Here is a 26,115-nt window from a genome sequence, read left to right on the forward strand (position 1 = left end):
GCCAAGATTAACTTGAATCTCATTTAATACCTTCATTTTCATCTCCCTCATGCAGCTCTCTGTCATTTCTCAGACCTACATTTGCTCACATGACTTGGTAATAGAGTGATTTCTGGAAGGTCATGGCTAGAGTGGTCCTTGGACATCTTTTAGTTCAATCCCTGGTATTAGAAATCCAGAGAGGGAAATTGGCCTGCCCAAGGCTACTTACCTAGTTAGGAGTAGAACTTGATTTCCTTTCCCCAGTTCTCTTGCTGTCTGGTGTCTGGCTCTTCATTTTCTGTGTGCTGTTCCCTTTTTCTTACAGTTTCCAGCAGAAGGGAATCAAGTTGTGACCCACGTAATTGACACAAGCAGCTAGTAGCATTCCAGGACCCTCTGCCACCTGCTCTCACTTTAGCTTTTTATTTGGTCTTTGTCATGTGAATTTACTGTTTGATTCAGGCCAGTGTCTTTGAACTACTACCCTCTGCAAAGACATGTTGCTAACTCTGCATCCTTGCTCATGCTATTATTCCCACACCTGAACTGGCAGCCTACTCTTAACCACTGGTCTGTATCCAGGAGGCTTGTCTTTGAAGCCCAGCCCCAGTCTTATCTCCAAAGAAGCAATGTGGAAAGAGGATAAAGTTTGGAGTGGGATATAGTTGGATTTGAATCCCAGCTTTGGCACATGCTGGGACCAAAGAAATCTTAGACAACTTGACTTCTGAGAGTGGTTTTCCTGTTTGTAAATGAGGCTACTAATAATTATTTAAGGTATTGTATGTGTACATACTTTAAGCACTGGGTAAAGAGAACCTCTTACTCACTCCTCCTCAAAGAATGCCCTTTCCCTTTTTCCTAATACCTAATAGGTAACATTTCTTGGGAGAGATTCTGTGTGACCGGCACTTTGCTAAGTGTCCAGTACTTTTAAAAGGCACTTAACTCTGCATGTGATTCCATAGTTGTCGCCAAATAAAAAGTTAATTTTTAAAAAGCACTGATCTCATTTTTTATATATTGGTGTTACTCTTGTTGTATGTAGATAGAGGCCAGGTTAGAATTCAGTATATACCTGTGTTCCAGTTGTTGCTCTATGATTTTCTAACTGTGTAAACTTGGACAAGCTACTTGACCTCCACTCTTTTTTTCTTTTCTTTTCTTTTCTTTTTTTTTTTTTTGAGGTGGAGTTTCACTCTTGTTGCCCAGGCTGGAGTGCAGTGGTGCCATCTTGGCTTGCTGCAGCCTCTGCCTCTTGGGTTGAGGCGATTCTCCTACCTCAGCCTCCCGAGTAGCTGGGATTATAGACATGCGCCACCATGCCTAATACTGTATTTTTAGTAGCGATGGGGTTTCTCCATGTTGGTCAGGCTGATCTCGAACTCCGGACCTCAGGTGATCCTCCCGCCTCGGTCTCCCAAAGTGCTGGGATTACAGGCATGAGCCACCGCGCCTGGTCTTGACCTCTACTCTTAATGTGTTTTTTCCGCTAGAGCCCTAAAATTCAACACTAGTTACAATTTGGAAACCTGACTTGCTTATCTGCTCACCTTGGAAAATGTATCTTTGTTGAGTACAGAGCAGTAGCACCTGGGCTGGCCCTGTGTGACTTAGAGCAGACAGTATGGGAGGTGGAGAACTGGGTGCATGGGAACCATTAGATCAAGGATTGAAAATTCCTCACAAATCAAATAAATCAAAAGATTTCTGAGGTGGGAGCAGGGGGCAGTGTTGATGGTGACTCTGCTTAGATTATCTTCTGGGGATGGAGGATTGCCAGCTCCACCGAGTGGAAGGACTGGTGATACACAGCCACTCTTGCATGTGCCTGGGCAAAAGACAGTGTGTTGGTGGCAAATGCCTAACGTGTCTATGGCTGACCATGGGCCATCTCTGCCGTTCAACACATCAGCTGCTGGCAGGGTTGTATTGGTTTGATAGAGCTTTAGTCTTCGGAGTCACACAGACCTGAATTCAAATCCTTCTCTGACATTTACTATAATAATTGTGTTCCTTAGGCTGATCCTTTCTTTATCTCTCAGATCCTCTTTTTCCTTTTCTGTAAAATGGTGTGGTGGATATCTGCTTTTGAGGTTGTGAGGATTTAAAATAACTTAGGTAAATAGGTACCACACAATGCCAGATACTTAGCTGGGTGAATAGCCTGGTGATCTGTGACTGTTAGCTCTTTGAAGACCAGTATCTCTAGCAGGTAGCAGTAACGTCAGCACTGCTCTGATTCCCTGACCAACCCCCAACCCCACCTTTGCCTCAGGGTTGTATCTGAGTAAGCAGGATTGTTACACAGCAGAGGTACAGGAGCAGAGCAGGTAGCTCAGGAGCCGCTGATGAACAAAAGGCTTCTTCTCTCTGTTCCCAATAAATTGGTCCTTGGGGATCCTAGCTTTGAAATTCTAATTGACACAGGAAGGAAAAGATTCATTAGGCTCTGGACTCATTAAAATGCTCTGCTGCTCACCTACAATTTATTCTTGGCACTTCATCAAGAGGAATTAAGTAAACCAACGGACTGGGAGGCTACTGACAGCAGAGTCGTGTGCCTCGTGCTCCTGGGGGGATGAGAGTGTTGGGCCTCCTATGCTATGGAGCATATAGCTGGCTTTAGAATCTCCTCACCCCTAGGACTTCACATGAGTCTAAGTCTCATGTGCTTTTAACAATGGAGGGACCTTCTGAGATCATGCAGTATAACTTATTTATAGATGGTCCAAAGAAGAACTAGGACTTGCTCAAGGTCATGAACACATTAGTAGTGGAGTTAGAATTAGAATCAGTCAGGCTGCATGACTTCTAGGTCAAGAATATTTTCTCTGCATCATTGGATTTCTACACCCAGTGTTTCATTCAGCCTTCAACGGATACTTTTAACGCATTCTGTGTGCCAGGAGTCTGTAATAACGAAACAGCCATGGAGGAAAGTAAATACCTGATCCAGTATTAGGAGAGATTAGAAAGGCCTCCACGTCTGAGAGAGGGATAGGAATTAACTCAGCAAGGAGAGATGAGGAAGGTTAAGGCTGAGGAACTGGCATCTGTGAAAGCCAGGCTCTGAAGGGGAAGTTGAATCTTGCTAGAGTGGAGGAATTGAGGAAGAAATGAGATGTTAAGGTGAGTCGAGTCTATGAGGTTTGGGCCACTGCATGGTTGTAAAGAACCCTAGACCTGGGATTAGGAGTCCTGAGTTCTAGTTACGTTTCTGCTACCAATATGTTAGTCATCATTCTAGTAACACTTCACATCTTTTAGATGTGCCATGATGGGCACTGGGGTACAAAAACGCATAAGGTGTATGTAGTCCCCTCCCTCAGAGATCTGTCAGTTTAATGAGGCTAGCAGGCTAATTAGCAACCCCTATAATAAAGGAACAGTTACCTCTGCTGTAGGAAGTCAGAATTGAGCTGTGTGTTACTTTCAGCACTTTCTCTGGGCTTTGATGATCTCACCTGTCAAATGGTAAATAACCACTGTCTTATGTAGCTCATAAACTGATGGGAAGACAGACAACTTTGTAATAATTGGCGTTTGTTTGGCATTTTGTGGATTTCAAAACACTTTTGACATCATCAATTCATTGAACCTTAATTGTAATCTTATGACTTAGGAAATTTCCCCACAATGTACAGATGAGGAAACAGAGAGAGGTTGAGGCTTATTCATAGTTTCACAGCTTTTGAATAACAGAATTTGGGATTGTAAATCTAAATCCCATGCTCTTATTTTGAAAAGTATAAAGATGGCAACCTTTCTTTCTGTCCCCTCCTTAGTGGCAAATTGTCCCCTTCTTCCCCTTTTCACAGTCACTAGAAATGCAGAGAATGTCTACTCTGTATAAAAAGCAGATCTAAACTGACTGGGGAGAAAGAAAGGAGCTTATTTCAGGTGTTCTTCAGACTGGACTCTAAACTTTTAAGATCATGTGCTCCTGTGCTCCCATCAGCTCCTGCTGTTCTATCTCATGCCATTTACAGAGCGCTCTCTGAGCCACTATTTCGTTGGCTACTCATAGCAACTTGTGGGGTAGACAAAGTGTGCTTTACAGATGGGTAAACTGGGGTCCAGAGTCCCTGAATTGTACATGCCAGAACCAGGATTGAATGTAGAAGTCTTGGGCTCCTGACACCAAACAGGTGCTCTTAACTTAGAGAATATAGGCTCCTTTGATTCAGTTCAGTTCAAACAATTCTTGAATAGAACCCATGTGCCAGAGACTGCTATGCAAGAGAGCCTCAAGATGGTTAGGCTCAAACCATCTCGGTCCAGTACCTTACTTAAGAACAGGGACTTGTGTTATTTACTTCTCTGTCCGCAGTCAGGACCTTGATCCAAAAATGCTTTGCTGTTGTTTTTGGCCTTAATCTGCCAGAAACTAGAGGGAGCAGATGGCCACAGCAATGTTATGAGGATGTGATGTCAGGCAGGGTTAAAGGATGAATTGAGAGCCCTGCACCCAACTACTTCTGTGTCTGTGCCTAGGCCCTTGTCAGGGTAGTCTCTGTCTCAAAGGAGAATGTAGCTGGTCAGCCTGGTCCCATTTCTCATTTCCAGTCACCTCCCCTTGTTGCCATCCAATATAATGGGGTTAGTCTCCTGGACAGATCTCATACAGAGGTTGCTAGGATTTGCTGTCCAAATGACCCTTTGGACCTATTTCCCAGGCATGTTCCAAGATGATGGTAAGGAGTCTAGCACCACAGCCAGTGTGACATTTCTATCCAGATAACTCCTGGCTCACAGGCCTCCCACCAGGCTCTTACCCACTCCGATGTTTTCACCCTGACTCCTAAGAAGTAGATTGGCAATTTAGTGTGAGTCTGTCAGACAGCCTAGCAAGTAATCAATACTGTGAGAAATGGACATATTTCCTGTTTATTCAAAATCCTAATGAAAATTTTAAGGAGCACTATTTGGGAAGGGATGATTGGGAACCTTTCAAGAACAAACAGCTTAGAATTCATGAACAGAAATAGCAACGTTTATTCATAATGTTTCAGATGCTCCTAATACTCACATCTTTATATATTACAGACCCCTTTCATATGTGTTACGGCTTTTGAACCTTAGAGCAACTCTGTGAGGGAAGTAGTGTTAAGGATTACTATTCCCACTTGACACTTGAGAAAACTAAGGCCCAGGGAGCTTTAAAGAGAGTTAGGGACCATCTAATAGTCATGGTGGCAGAGCCCAAAACAGAACGATGATTTGGAAAATGAGTACTCCTGGGTTTGAAATCTGGTGCTTGCCACTTTCTAGTTGTGTGACCTTGGGCAAGTTACTTGGCCTCTCTGAGCTCAGTTTCCTTCTCTGTAATACGAGGATAACAATGTCTACTCCTTATGATTGTGTATGAATTTAATGATATAATTAATGGAAAATGCTAGCACAGTACAGAACACGTGTTAGGAGCTCAGTAACTGCAGGTGTCCTATCTCATAGGATAGTGTTTTCAGTATATTGTTTTCTGAGTCTTTGAAAATTGATACTTTCACTGCAGTAAAATAGACTACATATAATAAATTCTCATTAACCAGAGTATCATTTAAGTGCCTCACTAGGTTAAGAGAACTGGATAAGAAGGGAAGGCAGGGTGCTCCAGGCACTGGCTAAGTACTCCTGATGCAAATCACAGTAGGTTAGAGCTGACAGGGACCCTAGAGATCTGTCCCAGTGTGTCTTCCTCAAATTGTGTCTTCCTCAGAAGAGATGTTAATAATTTGGGAAATATCAGATTGAATAATGCTAATAAGTACATTTCTTTACTGCTGACTTCTCAGACCCTTATTGTGTGTGTCTCTTGGGAATGAGTTGAGAGTGGAATATGCCAAATTTCCTCTTCTTGTTTGACCTTGGAGCCCCTTTTTTGAGGAACTTTCATTAACATCTTGAGGAACCCTGGTTTTCCATGGAAGATTTCATGTAACAGACTCAGTCCAGTTCTTTAATTTTTAAGATGAGGCAAGCTTAAGGTCTGTAACCAAGGTCTACAGCCCATGGCAGAACCATGGCAGAACCAAGTCTAAATCTCAGGGTGCCTAACTCTTTCCTAGGCCACATTATAATTTGTACTCCATCATTGTTCCTTTTCTAGCCAGCAAATCCTAAAATTACAGAGGATCCTGCAAACCACTAATCAGAGAGCATTGTTAGAGCGTCAAGCTTTCTGTTTTGATGTGTTTATCCCAGTAGGCAGGAAAATGAGGAAACAACAGGCTTAATGGCCATCAGATGTTTCCAAACAGTTGAAGGACCAGGGGTCAGGTAATTATCTCAGTAACTGGAAAGGTGCCCTTACCCTGCAAAGTCGAACTCTGTTCTTCCTGCTGTAAGAGGTTTGAGTTACATCTGGGGGACTCATCCAGTAGGCCCACAGTCCAGCTCCTACTGAGAACTAAGCTCTGACACCAGTAATATAAAAAAGATCCTTAGAGGGGTTTGAAGAGAATATATCAAATTTCTGCTCCTCTGTCACCATCTCCATCACAAAATTGAGTGGGTAGGAATATCCTGCTGGATTTCTATCCAGACAGTGGCAGAGGAAGTTGGCTTTGGCATTTGGCGAGGCTATCCTTGCATTTTACTAAGCCTTCTAGTTCAGATCAAGTTTTTCTTTTCTTTTTTTTTTTGAGACAGAGTCTCACTCTGTTACCCATGGGGGCTGGAGTACAGTGGCGCGATCACGACTCACTGCAACCTCCCCCTCCTTAGTTCAAGCGATTCTTGTGCCTTGGCCTCCCGAGTAGCTGGGGCTACAGGCATGCACCACCACACCTGGCTAATTTTTTTGTATTTTTAGTAGAGATGGGGTTTCGCCACGTTAGCCAGGCTGATCTCGAACTCCTGACCTCAGGTGATCCACCCGCCTCGGCCTCCCGAAGTGCTGGGATTACAGGTGTGAGCCACCGTGTCCCTCCCAAAAATACCACATTGGCCGGACGCGGTGGCTCACGCCTGTAATCCCAGCACTTTGGGAGGCCGAGGTGGGTGGATCACGAGGTCAGGAGATCGAGACCATCCTGGCTAACACGGTGAAACCCCATCTCTACTAAAAATACAAAAAATTAGCTGGGCGCAGTGGCGGGCACTTGTAGTCCCAGCTACTCAGGAGGCTGAGGCAGGAGAATGGCGTGAACCCGGGAGGCGGAGCTTGCAGTGAGCCGAGATTGCGCCACTGCACTCCAGCCTGGGCGACAAAGCGAGACTCCATCTCAAAACAAACAAACAAAAAAAAAACCCACCTTTAACTTTGCAAGTTTATACGGTAGATTGTTCAAAGCACATCTGATCTCAACACAATCCTGTGACATAGAGGTTCTTTTCCAGGTATCATATGAGGACGTTAAGGCTCAGAAAAGAGATGGTGAGTTGTCCAGGGTTTGACAGCAAATTAGTGATAGACCCTTTTCACAGATGCTTAGTGCAAGGCCGACATTTAGTAAATGTTCAATAATTTTTTTTTTTTTTTTTTGAGACAAGGCTTCACTGTGTCACCCAGGCTATAGTGCAGTGGCACAGTCATGGCTCACTGCAGGCTCAACCTTCTGGGCTCAAGTGATCCTTCCACCTCACCCTCCCAAGTAACTGGGATTACAAACATGTACCACCATGCCCGGCTAATTTTTTAATTGTTTTTAGAGACAGAGTCTCACTATATTGCCCAGACTGGTCTTGAACTCCTGAGCTCAAGCAGTCCTCCTGCTTTGGCCTCCCAAAGTATTGGGATTACAGGTGTGAGCCACCATGTGTGGCCAAAAAATATTTATTAATTGAAAATTTTAATACATTCTCAGGGATTAACTTAAGGTCTCCTAACTCTTTGCCCAGTATTCTTTCCATTAAGATTGCTTGGTGGGGCCAGTGGTTGGGTTTCATCTCAGGGTGACCAGATAGTAAAGAGAGGGAGGGCTGGATCTCTGTCACTATTGATATGCTGACAAGGATGGCATTTTCTGGCCTTTGCTGCAGTCCTTATACATACTCCCCACTACAGAAAGCCCAGATTCAGTAGTCTCTGGGCTGCAGACTCAAGCTTTTATTGCCTTTGCTCCCTGTAGTATACTGAACAATGACACCAGTGACCCCCAGCTTCTCACTCTGCCTTCTCCTTTATTTTCTGTCTCATCAGTGTCTTGCCTCTCCTTCTATTCTGCTGATGGATGAGGAACTTGAGCTCATTTCACAAACATCAGCTACAAGGTTCACTGTTAAGGAGTTGTTGTGTCACATACCTTGGGAAACCATTTACTGAAAAACGCCCACCTAGGATTCTTTCACCTGTTCACTAGCAGAAATTTCACTGGTTGCCAGGGTAATGCTGGAGGCTGGGATTGCAAAGATTAATAAAACAGTCTCTGCCTTCAAGGAGTTCAGAATTTAACGGAGGGAGACAGATATGTAAATACAAAAGTGCAGCAGATGTTGCAGTAGAGGTCAGCAGAGAGTATCTGGGTCCAGAGGAGGGAGTGGCTGGATCTGCCTACAGGGTGGGAAACAAAAGCTTTCCCAAAGAGTGTTCTATAGGGACATCACATCCGTGGGTTTGTACTCAGAACACTCATGGCCCCAGCCACACCACCAGATCAGAAATTGGTTCCAGGCCGGGCATGGTGGCTTACGCCTGTAATCCCAGCACTTCGGGAGGCCAAGGCAGGTGGATCACTTGAGGTCAGGAATTCGAGACCAGCCTGACTAACGTGGTGAAACCTTGTCTCTACTAAAAATACAAAAATTAGCCAGGCGTGGTGGCACATTCCTGTAGTCCCAGCTACTTGGGGGGCTGAGGCACAAGAATCGCTTGAACCTGGGAGGTGGAGGTTGCAGTGAGCCGAGGTCGTACCCCAGCCTGGGTGACAGAGTGAGACTGTCTCAAGGAAAAAGAGAAAGAAATTGGTTCCAGTCGTACTTTATTGGTGAAGCTGTCTCTCTCTCAATCTTACTCATGTTTAGAGTATGATATTTTGAGCTATCTGTTAAATGGGGGCAATAGTAATACCATTTTCAGGTAGAAAATTCTTGAGCATTTAACTTGCATTGTCTTAACGTTATCTCATTGAATTCTCACAACAGCCTTATGGAGAAAGTACTGTAATATTATTCCCATTTTACAAATGAGAAAACCAGGCACAGAGAGGTTAAATCATTTACCCAGCATCATACAGCCAACATATAGCAGAGCTGGGATTTGAACCCCAGGTAGTCTGATTCCAGAGTCATTTTCCTAAAACGGCCCCAAAAAGAGCTATTATGACGTTGATGTAATTCTTACCTCAAAGAGTTGTTTGAGAATTTAAATACTTAGCAATGTATCTTCCATGTAATAAGCAATTAATGTAATGATCATTTATATTTCAAAACATTCTTTCCTAAATGCTGGGGTGGATTGGGCTGTTGCAAAGATATCCCCTTCCTGTCTCTCTCCAACTTTTCCTGGCTTTAGCATCTGTGCAGCCTGCCGCTTTGTATCTTAAACAGCATAGATAAGGAAGGAGGTGGGGGTAGGGCATGGGGACTGTGGTATGTGGCTCTGTTGGAGTTCAGTTCGGCAGATACTCCCTAAGCATCCACTCTGGGCTAGAGCCTGTCCTGATGGCAGTGGGGATGCCAAGATGAAATAGATTGTGGTCCCTGCTGTCCAGGAATTCACAGTCAGTCTGGGAGGAGAGATGACACCGAAACAGATTATTTTAATACAGTCTCCTCAGATGGATCTTAGCCAGCACATCAGACCCCACTGCCCACAGCTCATTCACAACTAGCAGGGCAAGAATGCCTTACCATTATATTGATTGTTAAAATAATAATCCTGTTAATATCTTTGACATCATTAAAGTCACTGTTATTAATGTAGAAAGTAGTAATATCTTAGAGAAGGTCAGCAGCTACTCGAAAGAGACTTTTAACATGCTCAATTGGAAAAACCTATTTTATTTTTATGGGTAGGAGTGTTCCAAAACTGCGGGTAGGGCTAAGGGTGTCCTTGGCTTGGGGACTATACTGTGGGGAAGGATTTATGTCCACCCAGCCTCCCTCCTGGCCACCCGATGTGCTCCATAGTTATCACATACTTTATAGCTTCTTGTTCCCAGGCACATTTTTTTATTTGGTAGAATGAGCAAGAACGGGGGAGGTAGCTTTCTGAGGCAAGACATCTGTCAGGAGAGGCAGTGACTGAGTGCTGAGATTGGCAGGGGCTATTGCCAGGGCAGCTAGGGCTTTGTGGAGTGTATGTCTTATTGCATATATTACCTCCAATTAATGGATCCATGGACACCATCAGTGCTTCCACCACATGCCTAGCAGTGTGCCCCAAAATCTCTGTGCTGCTTGAGGAGAAAAGACTAACACATGAGACAAAAAGGGTTTGGCACAAGATGGGATGCTTTGCTCAGGGGTTGGATTGGTGGTTCAGATGCTCAAAAGCTATAGGGACTTACGAGTGCCTCCTTATTGAGCACTGGGCTGCATACGACATCAGAATGGGTGATGGGCGTCTCTTAGTGTCCACAAAGCCCTTTCTGATCTGATCTCAGCTAGGCGCTCTAGTATCATCGGCATCATTTCTTCTTACATCCTGGACCCTGGGCAAACCAGAGTACATCATATTATTCACTAAATGTGGGATCTCTGTCAAACTTCTGTAACTTTCCTTATGCTGTTTCCTCTTAATTGTACTCTCTTCCTGTGTGGGGGTTAACTTCAACTCATCCTTCAGGACAAGATTGGAACTTATTGATGACTCTTCTTGTCTGAGTCTTCTCCCTTTCTTTCTGTCCCTTAGGTAATTGACATGCCTCCAAGTTCCTAGTTGCTCCTGTCATAGACCTCATCAAGATGAAACATAGGTTCTGGTTTTCTTGAGGTCTCCACCACTGACTGGACTATAAATTCTTCTGGGGGAAGATTGTACTTTATTAGCCTCTGTACTTTTATACAGTGTCTGGCAGTAATAGGTGGACAATAAATGATTTTTTGATAAATGAGTAAATCTTTTTAGCATGTTACTCCTCTACCTAGGAACCCACAGTAACTTCATGGCACTCAAAACTTTGTAGACTCAAAAACTAGTAAACATAGTAGACTATATGTCTTCACATGTACATAAAAACAATAATGAGGATTTGATTTTCCCTACTAATTTAACTCTACTCTCCGTACCCACCACCTGCCCAATATGGCGACACATGATGCTGCGAGGTTGCCATGAAAGTGACATTCATTGGAGATAACAGTGTAAATTGGTATAACTCTTTTGGAAAGCAGTTAAGCAGTGTCTTGCCAGAGCCAATAAAATGTTCATATATTGCACCAGTAATTCCACTTCTGGGAGTCTGTCCTAAGGAAATAGTCTAGTTTATACAATAAGCTTTCCCTCAGATGCTGTTGTTTTTAATAGTGAGAAATTGGAAAAAGCCTAAAAGACCACCAGTCTAAACTATGATAAATCTACTCAGGGAAAACTACAAGCTTTTAAAGCAGTAGTGCAAAAAATGATGCTTACTGAAAACTGTGCGGCAGTAAGGACAAATATGTTATATAATATATATAATAAATGTATTATAATGCTAATTGAAAAAATTAGGCTACAGAGTTGAATGAGGGATCTAACCATGTAATCCAAACATAATGTGCAAGAAAAACACTGGAAGGAAATACACTAACATGCTAACAGTTATGTCCCATAAAGGGTTGGGCGTTTAACAGATGATTTCATATGGTAATTTCAAATAATAAACTTACTAAATATAATAGCACAAATTCTTACCCAAATTATTGGTTAAGAATTTTGAAATAATAAACCACCCAGGTGTAGTGGCTCACGCCTGTAATCCCAGCACTTTGGGAGGCCAAGGTGGGCGGATCACGAGGTCAGGAGATGGAGACCATCCTGGCTAACATGGTGAAACCCCGTCTCTACTGAAAATACAAAAAATTAGCTGGACGTGGTGGCGGGCGTCTGTAGTCCCAGCCTCTGATCTTAATTTCGGTTTTAAACAAAGAAGTGATAGGGTAATATATTACTCTGGTGACAGTAGAGGATTATTTAAAGAATGTTAATAAGAATGAAGAGAAGGGGGCTACATTCTAAAAATACTGAGGCCAGATATGCAGGGTGTGGTGAATAACTCAGTATGTGGGGGAAACATATATGCCTAATAGAGAACATTGGCTCAAGGAGTTTAATGAGATGTCCAAGGTCACACAGATAGTAAGTGGCTGATCCTGAATTAAAACCCTGTTCTGTCTGTCCAAAGCCATGCCCTTTCTCCTGCAGCTGAGACACCTATCATAGTTTTGGAGAAACTTTTTTTTTTCTTTTAACCAGTTGTAGTGTAGAAGCTTGTTTAGCGTAGCGCCTCCTTTTTGAGGGGAAGGGGGCCAGGAAGGGTTAATTCTTTCTAAGACAATGACAAGGGGGAAAGACCATAGATACCAAAGCTGCTTCTATCATGATCAGTTGAACTGATTAGAAGTTCAGTAGGCATTGGGTGTGTCATACCTGTCGTTTTGAGGGCTGTTTTTTGTGAAGTTGCAGTGGTTCATTGGTTGGCTTTTGTTTGTTGCTTAGCTTATGGTAGCAGGGTCTCTTGGACGTAAGCATGCATATGTATACCGTATTACATGCTAATGAACATTTTGTTCATTGCACCAAGTTTATTGATGCTGCTGCTGCTGTGGGAGTGAGAGAGGGGTCAGGATGGCAGCTTCAAACAAGGGACAATGTCTAAGCTGCTCTCTGGAAGGAAGGGTTCACCTGACCATACAATACCCTATCCCCATACTTACCTCTCCGTGACTAATCCAAGAAAAGTTGATTTTGAACTTGAGTCTATCCTTTGAAGTATGATACTTATCCCTTCGGAAGAACCTATTTCATATTGACGTGTTCACTCTCTGACCTTGGGCAAGGTCTCTGTGCTAGGGTTTACTCTCTGTACTAGGGTTTGCCTAGTAGAGAACATTGGTTCAAGGAGTTTAATGAGATGTCCAAGATCACACAGCTAGTAAGTGACTGATCCTGAATTTAAACCCACTAGAGTTTACTCATTTATAAAGTGAATGACACATGACTACTCAGAGGATTGTTGTGTATAGATTCAGTAGCCTTAACTCATGAAGAGGCTTGTAAGCTACGTTAAAGGATTTGAACTTGGTTCTTTATGGTGGGAAGCCCCTGAAGGATTTTAAACAGGAGGCGGCAGGGGCACACTTGATTGATCACACAGGAGGCAGATGCTTAGTAATGTTTGTGGAGTTAGTGTTGTTACCAGGGAGACAAAGGCAGAGTGGCTGCGACTGTGGCATCATTCTCAGTGGTCCCCTTTAGACCAAACATGTGGCACTGTGGGAGATGATACTTAGAGCCCTAAGTTATGTTTGGATCAGCACCCTGGAGAGAGGTCACCCCTTCCTTCCTTCCCCTGCCTGAATGTGGGAAATTTAAAATATATGTCGATGCATATGCTGTCTTGTAGGGTCAAGCCTTTGGGGCTATGAGGGGTGCCACTTAGTGTGTTCAAGAAGGATTGTTGTAATGAGGAAAATACTGATTCCGCATGAAAGGATTTTAATCAACTGCCCTGATACCTGAGGGACACAGTACTTGGCTGGAGTGTTGAGTTTTGCACCATCCAGCCCTTGCTTCCAGCCTATTGGCTTCCTGCCTGGGTGCCTCTGTCTAGGAAGACGTGCAGCAGCTATCCATCCTGGGAATATTCCTGTCCATGCTTATGTAGCACATCTCAGGGAACAGAACATGTTATCTCCTTTGACCCTCACAACAACCTGTGTTACAGGGATTTTTATCCCCATTTTACAGGTGGGGAACTGTGAACCTCAGAGAAGTCAAGTGCCTTTTCAGGGTCATACAGCTAGTAGAGACGGGATTCAGGTCCCAGCGCTCCACAGGCAAGGAGAAATCCAAAGCTAATAAGCCCCCATTACTATTTTAACTTAGAGCTGTGCTTGTTGTGGGAGGAGTTAAGCCTTCCTCTCATACAGGTTGGGAAATGAGAACAGGATGCGCTACCACAGCACAGCCTTCTGCACCCTGACGCAGAATACAGCAGCCACAGAATGTAGAAGTTCCATCAGAGACACAGAATAGTGAGCAACTGGGGGCTTCTTGCAGTATCAGTCCCTGGGGCCCTGTTGCCCAGCAGGGGAGCCTAATCTGCTCTATAGGGTCCTCAAAGCACAAGGAGGCCTTGGTGGGAACCTTTGCTTAGGGTCCTCTTCCTACCTAATTTCTCAAGTTGTATTCCTTATGAGCTCTGGCAGCTGCAGTGTTCCAGATGCTCATTTATTTATTCATTCATTCAGCACTTAATAAGTACCTACTCCTGTCTTTCCTTTTATGTTCAAGGCACGTTTCCAAATCCTAGAGTTTTGGTGATACACTTGAAGAGACTTTATTGCATCCACAGTCATAGTATTTTTTTCCTTGATCACAGTTCAGCTCTAGGTTAATGTTCCATTAGAACTGACCACCTTCTTTTTATACTAACATGGAAAAGTTCTTGCAGGTTCCAACAACAACAATAATAATTGAGATTGAGCATCCCTAAGTTGAAAATCCAAAGTTCTCCAAAATCGGAAACTTTCTGAGTGCCACATCACATTCAAAGGAAATGCTCATTGGAGCATTTCAGATTAGGGATGCTCACTCAGCTAGTTAAGTATCTGCAGATATTCCAGAATCCATAATCTGAAACACTTCTTGTCCCAAGCATTTGGATAAGGAATACTCAACCTGTAGCAGCAGGAGCTAATATATTTGCATGCTTTCTGTTGTGCTGGACACTATTCTGAATGTTTACATGAATTATTTTATCCTCTAACAACCCTAGAGATATGTATTGCTGTCTGCATCTTACAGGTGAGACAGACACTTCCCGAAGGTCATGTCGTAGCCAGTTCAGTAACAGAATGAAGGTGTTTGGTTTCAGTTCTCTCCTGATGACATTCCATGTCCTCTCACACAGGAGTAAAGATTCAGGCTTTGGCTCCTGCTTGATGGCAAGCCATGTATTTAACTCCTACACACAGCAAGCTTTACTTCTTTCTACACTGTGTCGTATGACCCACTCAGCTCTGAGTTATGCTGAAAGATAACACTACATAAGCTCAAAGCAAAAAGCAGTTTTGTACACTGATGAAAATTTGACCGCACATGTGGAAGATTGAAGGTGCACTATTGTGCCTTTGAACAGTGGTGAAGACCTACTCAATTTCCCCTGTCATAGTCTTAGGTAAGTACAGTAGCATTCAGGAATGAATCTGGTTTCCATCCCTCTCAACTCCCTAGATGGCGAGAGAAGACTGGTTTGTAAACTGCCATGATACAAGACAGAAAATGAGAAAACCTTTTATTCCTTTCACTCTCCTGGCTAGTTTCCTCGTGTTCTTCAAAGTATGGAGAGAGGGTCTGGAATACCAGACTCTTCAGAAATATATACTCAGGCTCCAGGAGAGTAGTTCCAGTCCTCCATTAAGCCTAGATCATCTTCCCTTGCAGGATGTAGCATGATGTAGAGCAGAGACCAAGATAAATCACCACTCAAAGTTCTAGGTGGCAGGTCCTTAGTCTCCCTATCCCCTTCTCTCAAGAGAGAGAGACAAGAAAAGGAAAAAAATTGGATAGTTTTTGTAAATTAGTCTGACACTGATATCTAAAAACAGTCAGGCTCAAGGACTTGGAAAGAAATGAAGTAAACTTCATGCTTTCTTTGCTTTGGTTTCATAGAAGTTCACAGTTGGGCAAGAGTGGCTTAGAGCTATGTTACTCAAAGTGAAGTTTAAAAAGCAAAACAAAAGAAAAAACTGCTTCACCACAAATAGTTTTGAGAAGTACTGACTTATTTAGTTAGTGTGACAATATGAAAAATAACCTCAGTCTTTTGATTATAAAATGAGATTAATAATACTTGCCTCAAAGTGCTGCTTTGGGGATTATTTGATGGTAAATAATGTTTTGAGTACTTAATATTTGCCTACTGCTGTGCACTGTACGTGTATTATTTAATCTTCTCCACAATTCTGTAGTAAATTTTCTGAAACTTTGGATAGGTTATAGGATTTGCCAGAGATCAAAGGTGTGGTAAGTAAGCAAGTAGGTAGGATTTGAATGGGAGTTACGTGGCATGTTCTGTGTAAGGAGCCTGTTCCCCATGTGGGCTCCCTTGTCACTGTACTTTCTCTGTATCACTAGTGGTAGAGATCTGCTTTCTTTTTTTTTTTTATCACTGACCCTAACTTACTTTGTTACCTTGGGCAAGTCCCTTTCTCTGAGCCTTAATTTTTCTTATTTACCCTCAAGGGTATGCCACATGACCTAGGTTTTTTTTGTTCCCTAGATCAGGTGGCATATCCTAGGAACCAGGGACTTTATTCATCTCTGGTTCCACAGCATCTAGCTAGATAGGCCTGGCATATAATGAGTATTCAGTACTGAGGCCATTGGTTACTCTAGAGGATCTGTAAGGTTCCTTTTACTCACTACTTTCTCTGAACATCCTACATACTTTATCCTCTGCCTTCCCCACCCTTCCTCAACATCATGTTTCCTGCCTAGTTCATAGGACAGCATGACCTTATTTCCTTATGTCTGCCTGTCGTAAGCAGTCTTGATCCTGCTGTACTTTCAGACAGCCCACATGGTACCCATGTTTTTATTGTCTGTGAAATGTGTCTAGGATAAACTACCAGGGATATTAAGTTAAGGGGTAGAAGGGGCCTGCTCACAAAATCAGAAGAACACTCTTATTCCATTCCTACCCAGTTGGGCCTGCGCCTACGGCAGCCCTGCCAGGCCTGAGTAATGGCCATAGCTTGGAGCAGGGTTTTCCTTGAGCTCCATCGGGATTTCCAGTAATTGGAACATGGCACCTTCCAACTTGTAATGGATGGCAAAACAAGAGGGGCATTTGTCACTGCCTGACTTCCCTGTGGGAAAGAGGCTCATAAGTCACAGCTGACAAACCCTTTGATGACTTTTAAACTTCATTTACAGAAAAGAATAGCTATAATCAACCAACAGCAAGCAGTGACTAATCTTGCCACATTATCACTGTGAGGAGCCAACCCTTAAGGCATAGGAAGGGGGCGGGGGCCATCCCCAAAGCTCACAGCAAGTGCTGATTGGCTCTTGGACTTGAGAGTATGCCTTCAGCTAGGTCCTGTGAGTTTATGCTCCAAGGATCGGTGTTAGGAGGTAGAGGAAGAAACTGACAAGGCAGATACAGGGCATGCCCAGTTTTGAAGCCGTTCTGGGCCAAGATTATGAGATCAGCTCTGGTCTCGCACATATTCATCCTACCTCTGCCATTTCCTGGCTTGAGTGAGACCAAACACCAAGCCTTAGTTTCCTCATATGTGAAATGGTCACAACATATATCATCACTATCGCATAGCAAAAGCCTTAGTGCAGTTCCTGGCATGTAAGTACTCCACAAGTATTGATGATCATTATCATCATCATCATGTTTGGGCCTGGAGTACCTTTTGTGGTCACATGGTTTAAAACCTAGGTTATATGGCATGTCAGCAAAGCCAGGACCATTCTTCCTGTGGATGGGGGCTCAGTGGGAGCAATCTAATGGAACGGGAATAACACAGGCTTTAGAATCAGACAAGCCTTTGGGTCTTTCCATCCAAAGCATGCAACTTAATGTGACTGTAGACAAATTAAGTTGTTTCTGAGTCTCAGTTGTATCTGTAGAGTGCAGATGATACTACATATCTCAATAGATTGTCATCAGGATTACAAGCGATTATGCCTGTAAAGCTTTCAACTCAGTACCTGGTACAAAGTTCTACATATTAAATTGTGTGTTCCCTTTTTGTTCTCCCTCAAGGCAAGAATAAGTATGCATCTCTCCAGGGAAGCAGGAGACAACAGTGAAGACATTCTTGTATTTCAAACTTCTATTTCCAGCTCTATGTACGGGAGGAAGAGGAGAATAAGGGGATCAAAGAGGAGAAAGGGATACCTTTTGTATATTGTTCCTTCCTCCTGCCAGGCCTCTCCCGCTGTCACTACTCAATGGGAATTCCTCTTAAACACTCTCCCTTTTGGTAGAGCCTTCCATGCTGCTCCTACCCCTTCTCTGATCTCCCAGACTACTTTGCTTGGACAGTAGACCATCTCAGGGCATGTGTACCTTGTGGCCATGATAGATGTCCCCTGCTGGACAGGGAGTTGCTTGAGGTCGCAGACCCAACTGCTGAATAAATAAATAAATGATTGATTTGTTAGTTATTTGATAATACCCAGTCCATAGTTAGCTCCATATTTGGATATTTATAATTATGATCAGACGGACAAGTAGGTGTTTGGATGACTTCTATGGCAAAAAATAAAGAGGCTGACAATCATTTTTAGGTCCTTAATTCTAACCCAGTATCAGGGATTATAGGCATAAGTTACCTACCCATCTCTCCTTAACTTGTCCGGTTCCTGGAACTAGGAAGGGGAGCTTGATACAGATGGTAAGCCTTAGCCTAAGGCCCCAGACAAGAGTAGAGTTAGTGTTCAGGATGCAGGAGGGTGGGATTATATACCCAGACCATGCTATGGGGAGATAACTGAGGCCTGCCTTCTGTTTCTGCTTTGGAGTATCCTCTCAGGGCCTATCAGATACGGATACCAACGTCAATAGTATAGGACCTCACAGTACAGTTGAGGGGTGAGAATGACTCAGCAAGGCTGGAACCCCTCCTGGCCAGTGTTCCCTCCTCTCCCAGCCCCATACAGTAGTGGTTTGACAGGAATGGGGTGGGGACACCTTTATGAAGTTTCTAGGTTTGGTTGCAGATACTAGGACAAGGGAGAACATGCATAGGCTCCCTACTCCCTACCCCCAGCTCCCTTACTGTCAGGCAAAGTGTGGTGCACAGGGAGATGACATAGTAAAGAACATGTCATCTTAGGGCTAGGATGTGGAGGAGCTAGAGTGCCAGGCTAGGTTCATCTGTTTTCATAGAGCATTTGGGTTATCCAGTTTCTTAATACCTACTAGTCCTACCCATTATACCAGCACTTTACTCATATTTTCTCCAGTTCTTATCCTAATTCTGGGAGGTGGGTATAATTTCCATTTTGCAGTTGAGGACTCTCAGGCCCAGCAAGGTGAAAGGATATGGCCACAGTTACAGTTTTGAGTGATAGATCTCGGATTGGAGCTCAGCCCTGTCTGACTCTAGAACCTGAGCTATTTTTGCTATTTCATATGCATTTGTCCTTTGTTACTACGATACCGTTTTAAAAAACAGGTTCCCAGAGAGAGGGCTTCTTGAAAAGCAAGTAGAGCAGAAGACTGGTGAGCGCTGTGTTTCCCAGCGTTTCCACAGTGCCAGCACAGAGGAGGACACTCAGGAAATGTTTGTTAAATGAGTGAAGGAGATAGGAACTGGGTAATAATAGAAATTGGCATAATCTGTATCCTTTGATAGTATATTACAGATGCAACAGAGCACTTTCACATCAGTTAGCCTAGTTGATTCTTGGACCTGAAAGGTAATCAGGGAAGAGATTATTTCTGTTTTTGGATTAAAGACGAGAAGGCCTAGAGAAGTTACGTGACTTGTTGCAGGTCACATGACTAAGAACAGTAGAGCCAAGGCCAAGCCTTCTGGACCTGTAACCTGCAGTGCTTATACTTCACCCATCCAGGAGCTTTTGCTGTTTGACATGCAGGGAGCTGACTCTTGAGAGTGGTCGGGAACTAAAGAGCATTCCTTGGGAAATTAGTCCTGTCTGGCCAGTAATAATCATTTGGGCACTGCTAATGAGCCAGGACTTGGCCAGTTTAATGAGATTAATAGATGTTCTGTCATCCCTGGCCGCCTGGTAAAAGCAGAAGCCTCCAGACCAAGGAGGCCCTGGACACTGATGAGTCTAATTGCTTGACTTTCTCCAGAAATAGTCTTCGATCACTAGTAGCTATTTTCCTTCTGAACCACCCGGATGTCCCCAGGGTTATCTACGGGCAGAGAGCTGGCCACAGGCTGCTGTTCCCCTCATCGCTGTGCAGGAGAATAAGGCCAGAGGTGCCCAGCAGGACTGAACCAAGACAGAGACTATAAATAGCGCTGGGGACATCAAGACCTAAAGCAGCAGCTCCTCCCTTGAAATGAGCATTTCAAGAGGAAGAGATTCAGTGCTGGGGAGGATTTACAGAGTTCTCTGAGTGCCTGAGACTAGACTTGATCTGATAGGCATTATTAGGAGCACATGAGGGGTGACATGGCAGAGTTAAGAGTGTTAAGACAGCCATTGAGACAGTGGAATGGAGAGTGTCGAGTAAGAAGCCTTGATTCAGGACCCCTAGCTGCACTCCCCTCACCAGCTGGTTGACCTTAAGTAAGTCACTTATCTTTGCTGATCCTTTTTTTTTTTTTTTCATTTATACAGTGGGACGGGATGGGTGCAGTGGCTCGTGCCTGAAATCCCAGCACTTTGGGAGGCCAAGGCGGATGGATCAGGAGTTCGAGACCAGCCTGACTAGCATGGTGAAACGCCATCTCTACTAAAAATACAAAAATTAGCTGGCTGTAGTGGCGGGCACTGTAGTCGCAACTACTCAGGAGGCTGAGGCAGAGAATTGCTTGAACCCGGGAGGCAGAGGTTGCAGTGAACCAAGATCATACCATTGTACTCTAGCCTGGGCTACAGATGTCTGGTGAGAGCCCTCTTACAGGTTCATGGACAACCATCTTTTCACTGTGTTCGCACATGGTGGAAGATGCAGAGTAGCTCTCTGGGCCTCTTATTTATTTATTTTTTTTGAGACGGAGTCTCGCTCTGCCGCCCAGGCTGGAGTGCAGTGGCCGGATCTCAGCTCGCTGCAAGCTCCGCCTCCCGGGTTCACACCATTCTCCTGCCTCAGCCTCCCGAGTAGCTGGGACTACAGGCGCCCGCCACCGCGCCCGGCTAGTTTTTTGTATTTTTTAGTAGAGACGGGGTTTCCCCGTGTTAGCCAGGATGGTCTCGATCTCCTGACCTCGTGATCCGCCCATCTCGGCCTCCCAAAGTGCTGGGATTACAGGCTTGAGCCACCGCGCCCGGCCCTCTTATTTATTTTGTAGAGATGGGGTCTTGTGATGTAGCCTAGGCTGGTCTCCAACTTCTGGCCTCAAAGGATCCTCCCACCTTGGCTTTCCAAAGTGCTGGGATTACTGGCTTGAGCCACTTCCTGGCCTGGGGCTCTTTTTCTTTAAAGGCATTAAACTCATTCTTGAGGGCTTTCCCTTCCCTTTGGGACCTAATCACTCCCAAAGCCCCACTTCCTAATACCGTCACGTTAGGGATTAGGTTTCAACACAGATTTGGTGGAGGAGGCACACTCATACTACAAGAGATATAAACTGGATTTGTTCACTAAAATTTTGTGCAACCATGAGGAATTGTAGTAGAAAAGGGAAAGGGCAAGGACCAAGGAGAGCGTGAGTGGCTGACACAAGGTAACATAATCTTGCTCGGGAAGTCAGAACCCAAGGCATCCCTGTGCCATGTGCAAGATACCTGCAGATACCTATTTCTGAGGTTCTGATTCCAGTTCCGGCTTTGCTCTGTTAACCAATTACCTTGCTTCTCTGAACCTGTCTCAGTTTCCCTATGTCAAACAGCTCCTCACAGGGCTGTTGTGAGGATTAAATACTGTAATACCATGCAGCATTCAGTAATTAGTGGCTTTTTTTTTTTTTTTTTTTTACGGGAAGTCTCGCTCTGTCGCCTAGGCTGGAGTGCAGTGGCGTGATCAAACAGTTCTCCTGCCTCAGCCTCCCAAGTAGCTGGGATTACAGACGTACACCACCATGCCTGGCTTTTTTTTTTTTTTTTTCTTTTAAGTAGAGACGGGGTTTCGCCATGTTAGATAGGCTGGTCCTGAGCTCCTGACCTCAAGTGATCCACCCGCCTTGGCCTCCCAAAGTGCTGGGATTATGGGCGTGAGCCACTGTGCCAAGCCAGTGGCTGTTTTTACTGTGACGGCTCTTTGGGTATCTCATTTACCCAAAGTTCAGAGGTAACTTTTAGGACTTTTCTACCTTTGCAAACCCCTGTCACTTTTCTCCATGTTCAGGCTTGGCTCTCCTGTGTTCAAAAACAATTTCCAGCTGAAATATTTCAACTGGAAAAAAATGAATTTGTTTTTGCCATGTTTCTCCTGCTCTTAACTAGCCTGGAGGAGCAGGCCCGTCCCTTTGAGCTGTAAATTGCATTTCAAAGCCTGTGTCCCTAGTGGATTTTAATTAACTTAAAAGGCCCAGCTTTTACGCAGCAATTGTTTCTCCTGCAGGTATAGGTGAAGGCACTTATTGGGGAGCCAGTCCCCAGTTTTCTCAAACATGGTGTTTTTGTTTTGTTTTGTTTTGAGACACTGTGGTCTCTCCCAGCTCCTCACTGTCTTGGGGCCTGTCTCTCACCAGCCCAGAATGAAAAATGGAATATAAGGACCCTAGACTTAGCGTCAGAGGACCCATGGGTTAGTCTTGGCTCTGCTACTCACTAGCCGTGGCGTCCTGGCCAAGTTTTTACTGTGGGTAAAACTTTGTTCCTCCGAGTGAGAGCATTTATAAGCTCCATGTGCACACAGGTCTCTGCTCATCTGACATTGCAGAAGTCTCTAGGAACAAATTTGCTTCTCTCCCTTCCTCCAACCACCAAGAACAGTCCTACCCACCTCTCTTCAGCTCATTGCTAAACCTAGGACCCCTGGGGGCTGCAGACACCTTGCTCTCAATTACACAGCTAATCTGAGAGGCAGAGCTTGGCCCAGGGCAGGAAATAGCTTACCAAGTCAAGTAGCTCCTGCTGAATGGATGTCGATATTTTCTAGAGCTGCCACTCTAAGCTAGGGGGAAGCCTTGAAAAGCATAGCAAGAATTGGGTGGGAGGGATTGAGTTGGTCTGTGGAGGTGGGTATTTGGGTCAAAGATTAGAAAAAGGTATCTGGGACCTCTGCCCCGGTGGTCCTAACCACTTAAGGCAGTCCACAGCTAGACCTTCTCACCACCTCCTGGGACATATGTCCACTCCCTCCCTAATATTGATTGAACACTTACTGTGCCTCAAGTTTTGTCAGGCCTGCCCTGTAACATTGGCAGGGCAGAGTAATAAGAGTACAAATAGAGATCCATGTACCATATGTTTAAACATTTGAAGGTTCTAAGTGAAGCTAATAAATTGTGATGTCCCTAACAACTTGGAATACCATATCTAAATTTAGAATTCTTGGACTCGTTAGGATTCTGTACCTGAACCTGGCAGTTCAGGGAGACCTAGTCTGGCCCCACCTCCTTTTCATTCCCTTTCCCAATTCTATTCCTCATTTAGAGGAGCCTCATCAACATGTGTGTGGTCACTCAAGCCTTTCCACACCCCCATAGATACCTGTCTCTTTGGGCTGAGGGAGTCCACACAACAGTAGCACATCCTGCGCATCCTGCTTCCAGAGGAGTGTGCAAGGCATGAAAGTGGATAGGGGGCTGTTGAGATGAGGAGCTCAGAGGTTGGGTGCCTGGAGCATGCCATAGGTGAGCATTTCTCCTTTTAACTGCAGACTTCTCACCCAGAGCAGCACTTGCAACCACATACATACACTTCCCAAGTCTCTCCTCTACAGATCAGAAAACTGATGTTCATATGCCATGGCTTCTGGCTGCCCCTCCTTGGCATTATACAGAATGAGTTCCACTCTGACCTTTACCCTCATCTAGAATGGGGCTTGCAGATGGCAGTATTGGAATAAAGAGGTGCAAGCCAGTGTAATTACAAGATCTTGTGAAGGACTTTAGGGTTTGCAAAGTCCTTTTATGTGCATCATTCCAAACCCCAGGGAATGAGAGAAAAGACTGGCAGAGCCAAACCTTAAAAACTTGGCTCGCCAGTCAGGGAGGTGAGTACTGATCTTGTTACAATACCATGAACAGCTGTTCAGCAAATGCTTCCTGCTCAGTGATGCTTGTGGCTCCCAGTAGAGGTCACTCTGTCTCCATCCACACTCCAGGCTTGGTTGACTCCCTCTAGGCAAAGCAGGTGGCTTCTCCCTGGGCCAAAACTGTAGCCCTTTGAGCTGAACTACCTAGGAGAGAATCATCTGATGCCCATACAGGGGCCCTATTAACTTCTTGTATACCCATGGATAGACAAAGAATTAACCCTTGAATGGCTTGGCATCCATGTAGGAGAGGGATTGTCAGCGAGAACTGTGAGGAATGGCAAGCCCATGGGAACAACAAGCATTGAGCATTTCCTGCCTCGTATGCTATGCACAGTGTGTTATTCTTTGTGTCCCTCACTGCCTAATAAGTGTAGATGAGTAGAACCACAGGTAAACTAACCAGAGTCTGTCTCTTTCCAAGTCAGTTCCAAAGCTGGAACCAGCCCCTTCATCAGTAGCAGTGATGGGACCCTCTCAGCCCCTTTTCTTTATCTGAGATAATGCACTCCTGACTCCAGTATATCCATTAGGTAAGCCTAACCCCAGGAGCAGTTTCTTCCCAAGTTGGGCTCAGGTCCAGCCTATGATTTCCTTGTAAACAGTACCACCTGCTGGTCAGAACATGCCAGCTTCCAGGCAGGGAGGATTTAGGAGAAAAGTCTCTTATCCCCTAGTGGGATAAGAGATACAGATTTATTTTTTCCAGTTCACTGAAAAGAAAATCCCCCAACATATTAGGTAAGTAGGCTGGCAGACTGATGAAAGTTTTTATATATGCTCTTTGGAGTCTTCTATCACCTGAAATGGTCCTAAGGTTAGGTTATTGAGATAGGAGGGTTCCAAAAGGGAGCGGCATCAACCTACACCCATGAGCAGAAGACTGGGCCGGGAACCGCGAATGCCAAGGCTTAACTTAGGCTTTTCCTACTGAAACTGAGCTTCTCTCCTTTTCCCTTTCCCCGTGGTGCCTATGCCTCGCCATAAACTGTGAGGGAAAAATTTGTACAGCCCTTTGGGGTAAAAGACCTGACCAGAATATAGAGAGCAAAGGGTAGGTGCAGTGTTATGTCTAAGCCAAACAGAAAAATATTTGAATGAGTTAGTATTAATATGGGTAACTAAAAAATAAATTTATTAAAAGTAATTCTCAGGTGAATGTGCTGACTTTCTGTGGTATCTGAATTGGCTTTAGCTCTGGGAAGCAAAATGATAAAGTTGAAAGAATAGACTTTAGGGACGGACTGACCTGAGTTTGAATGCTCCTTACTAGTAAGTTAATGAACTTGTCAATTAATTTCTGGTAAAATATGAGTAATCACGACATTCACTTGTGGGATCTTGGGATTATTCAGTATTGTATGCCACCCTTAGCCCACAGTGAGTACTTGGCGAGGCTTTGTATTAGTCCATTCTTGCACTGTTATAAAGAAATACCTGAGATTGGGTAATTTAAAATGAAAAGTTTAATTGGCTCACAGTTCTGCAGGCTGTACAGGCCTCTGCTTCTCAGGAGGCCTCAGGAAATTTACAATTGTAGTGGAAGGAGAAGGGGAAGTAGACACGTCTTCATATGGCCAGGGCAGGAGGAAAAGAGACAGTGGGAGGTACTACACTCTTCTAAATAACCAGATCTTACAAGCACTCACTCACTATCACGAGAGGAGCACCGAGGGGGAAATCCATGATTTCAGTCACCATGATCCAGTCACCTCCCACCAGGCCCCACCTCCAACACTGGGGATTACAATTAGACACGAGATTTGGGCACGGACACAAATTCAAACCACATCAGGCTTTTCAAAATGGCTGGTAGCAATCCAGACAGTTCTGTGTCTGGATCAGACTAAGCAGTTTTGTTTTCTTTTCTTTGTTTTACTTTTTGAGACAGAGTCTCGCTCTGTCACCCAGGCTGGAGTGCAGTGGCACAATCTCAGCTCACTGCAACATCTGCCTCCCGGGTTCAAGCGATTTTCCTGCCTCAGCCTCCCAAGTGGCTGGGATTATAGGTGCCCGCCACCACGCCTGGCTAATTTTTTGTGTTTTTAGTAGAGACAGGGTTTCACCATGTTTGCCAGGCTGGTTTCAAACTCCTGATGCACCTGTCAGGTGATGCACCTGTCTGGGCCTCCAGAGTGCTGGGATTACAGGTGTGAGCCACCACGCCCGGACCCTGCAG

At 44.4% G+C, this 26,115-nt stretch overlaps 1 protein-coding gene across 40 annotated transcripts in view; it reads left to right on the forward strand.

Annotated features, from left to right (window-relative positions):
- RALY (RALY heterogeneous nuclear ribonucleoprotein) overlaps positions 1 to 26,115 on the forward strand; it is an 87,450-nt gene that overhangs the window by 52,752 nt on the left and 8,583 nt on the right. For 5 of the 40 annotated variants that reach the window (XM_077951564.1, XM_077951548.1, XM_077951574.1 and 2 more), the window contains one exon: positions 24,361 to 24,469. The exons of the other annotated variants lie outside the window; for them this stretch is intronic. The gene's annotated coding sequence lies outside the window, so the exon portion shown is untranslated. The remainder of the gene's footprint in view (positions 1 to 24,360; positions 24,470 to 26,115) is intronic. 40 annotated transcript variants of the gene reach the window in all.

The sequence above is a fragment of the Macaca mulatta genome, chromosome 10 (genome assembly GCF_049350105.2).
Source record: "Macaca mulatta isolate MMU2019108-1 chromosome 10, T2T-MMU8v2.0, whole genome shotgun sequence".
Taxonomy (NCBI): domain Eukaryota; kingdom Metazoa; phylum Chordata; class Mammalia; order Primates; family Cercopithecidae; genus Macaca; species Macaca mulatta.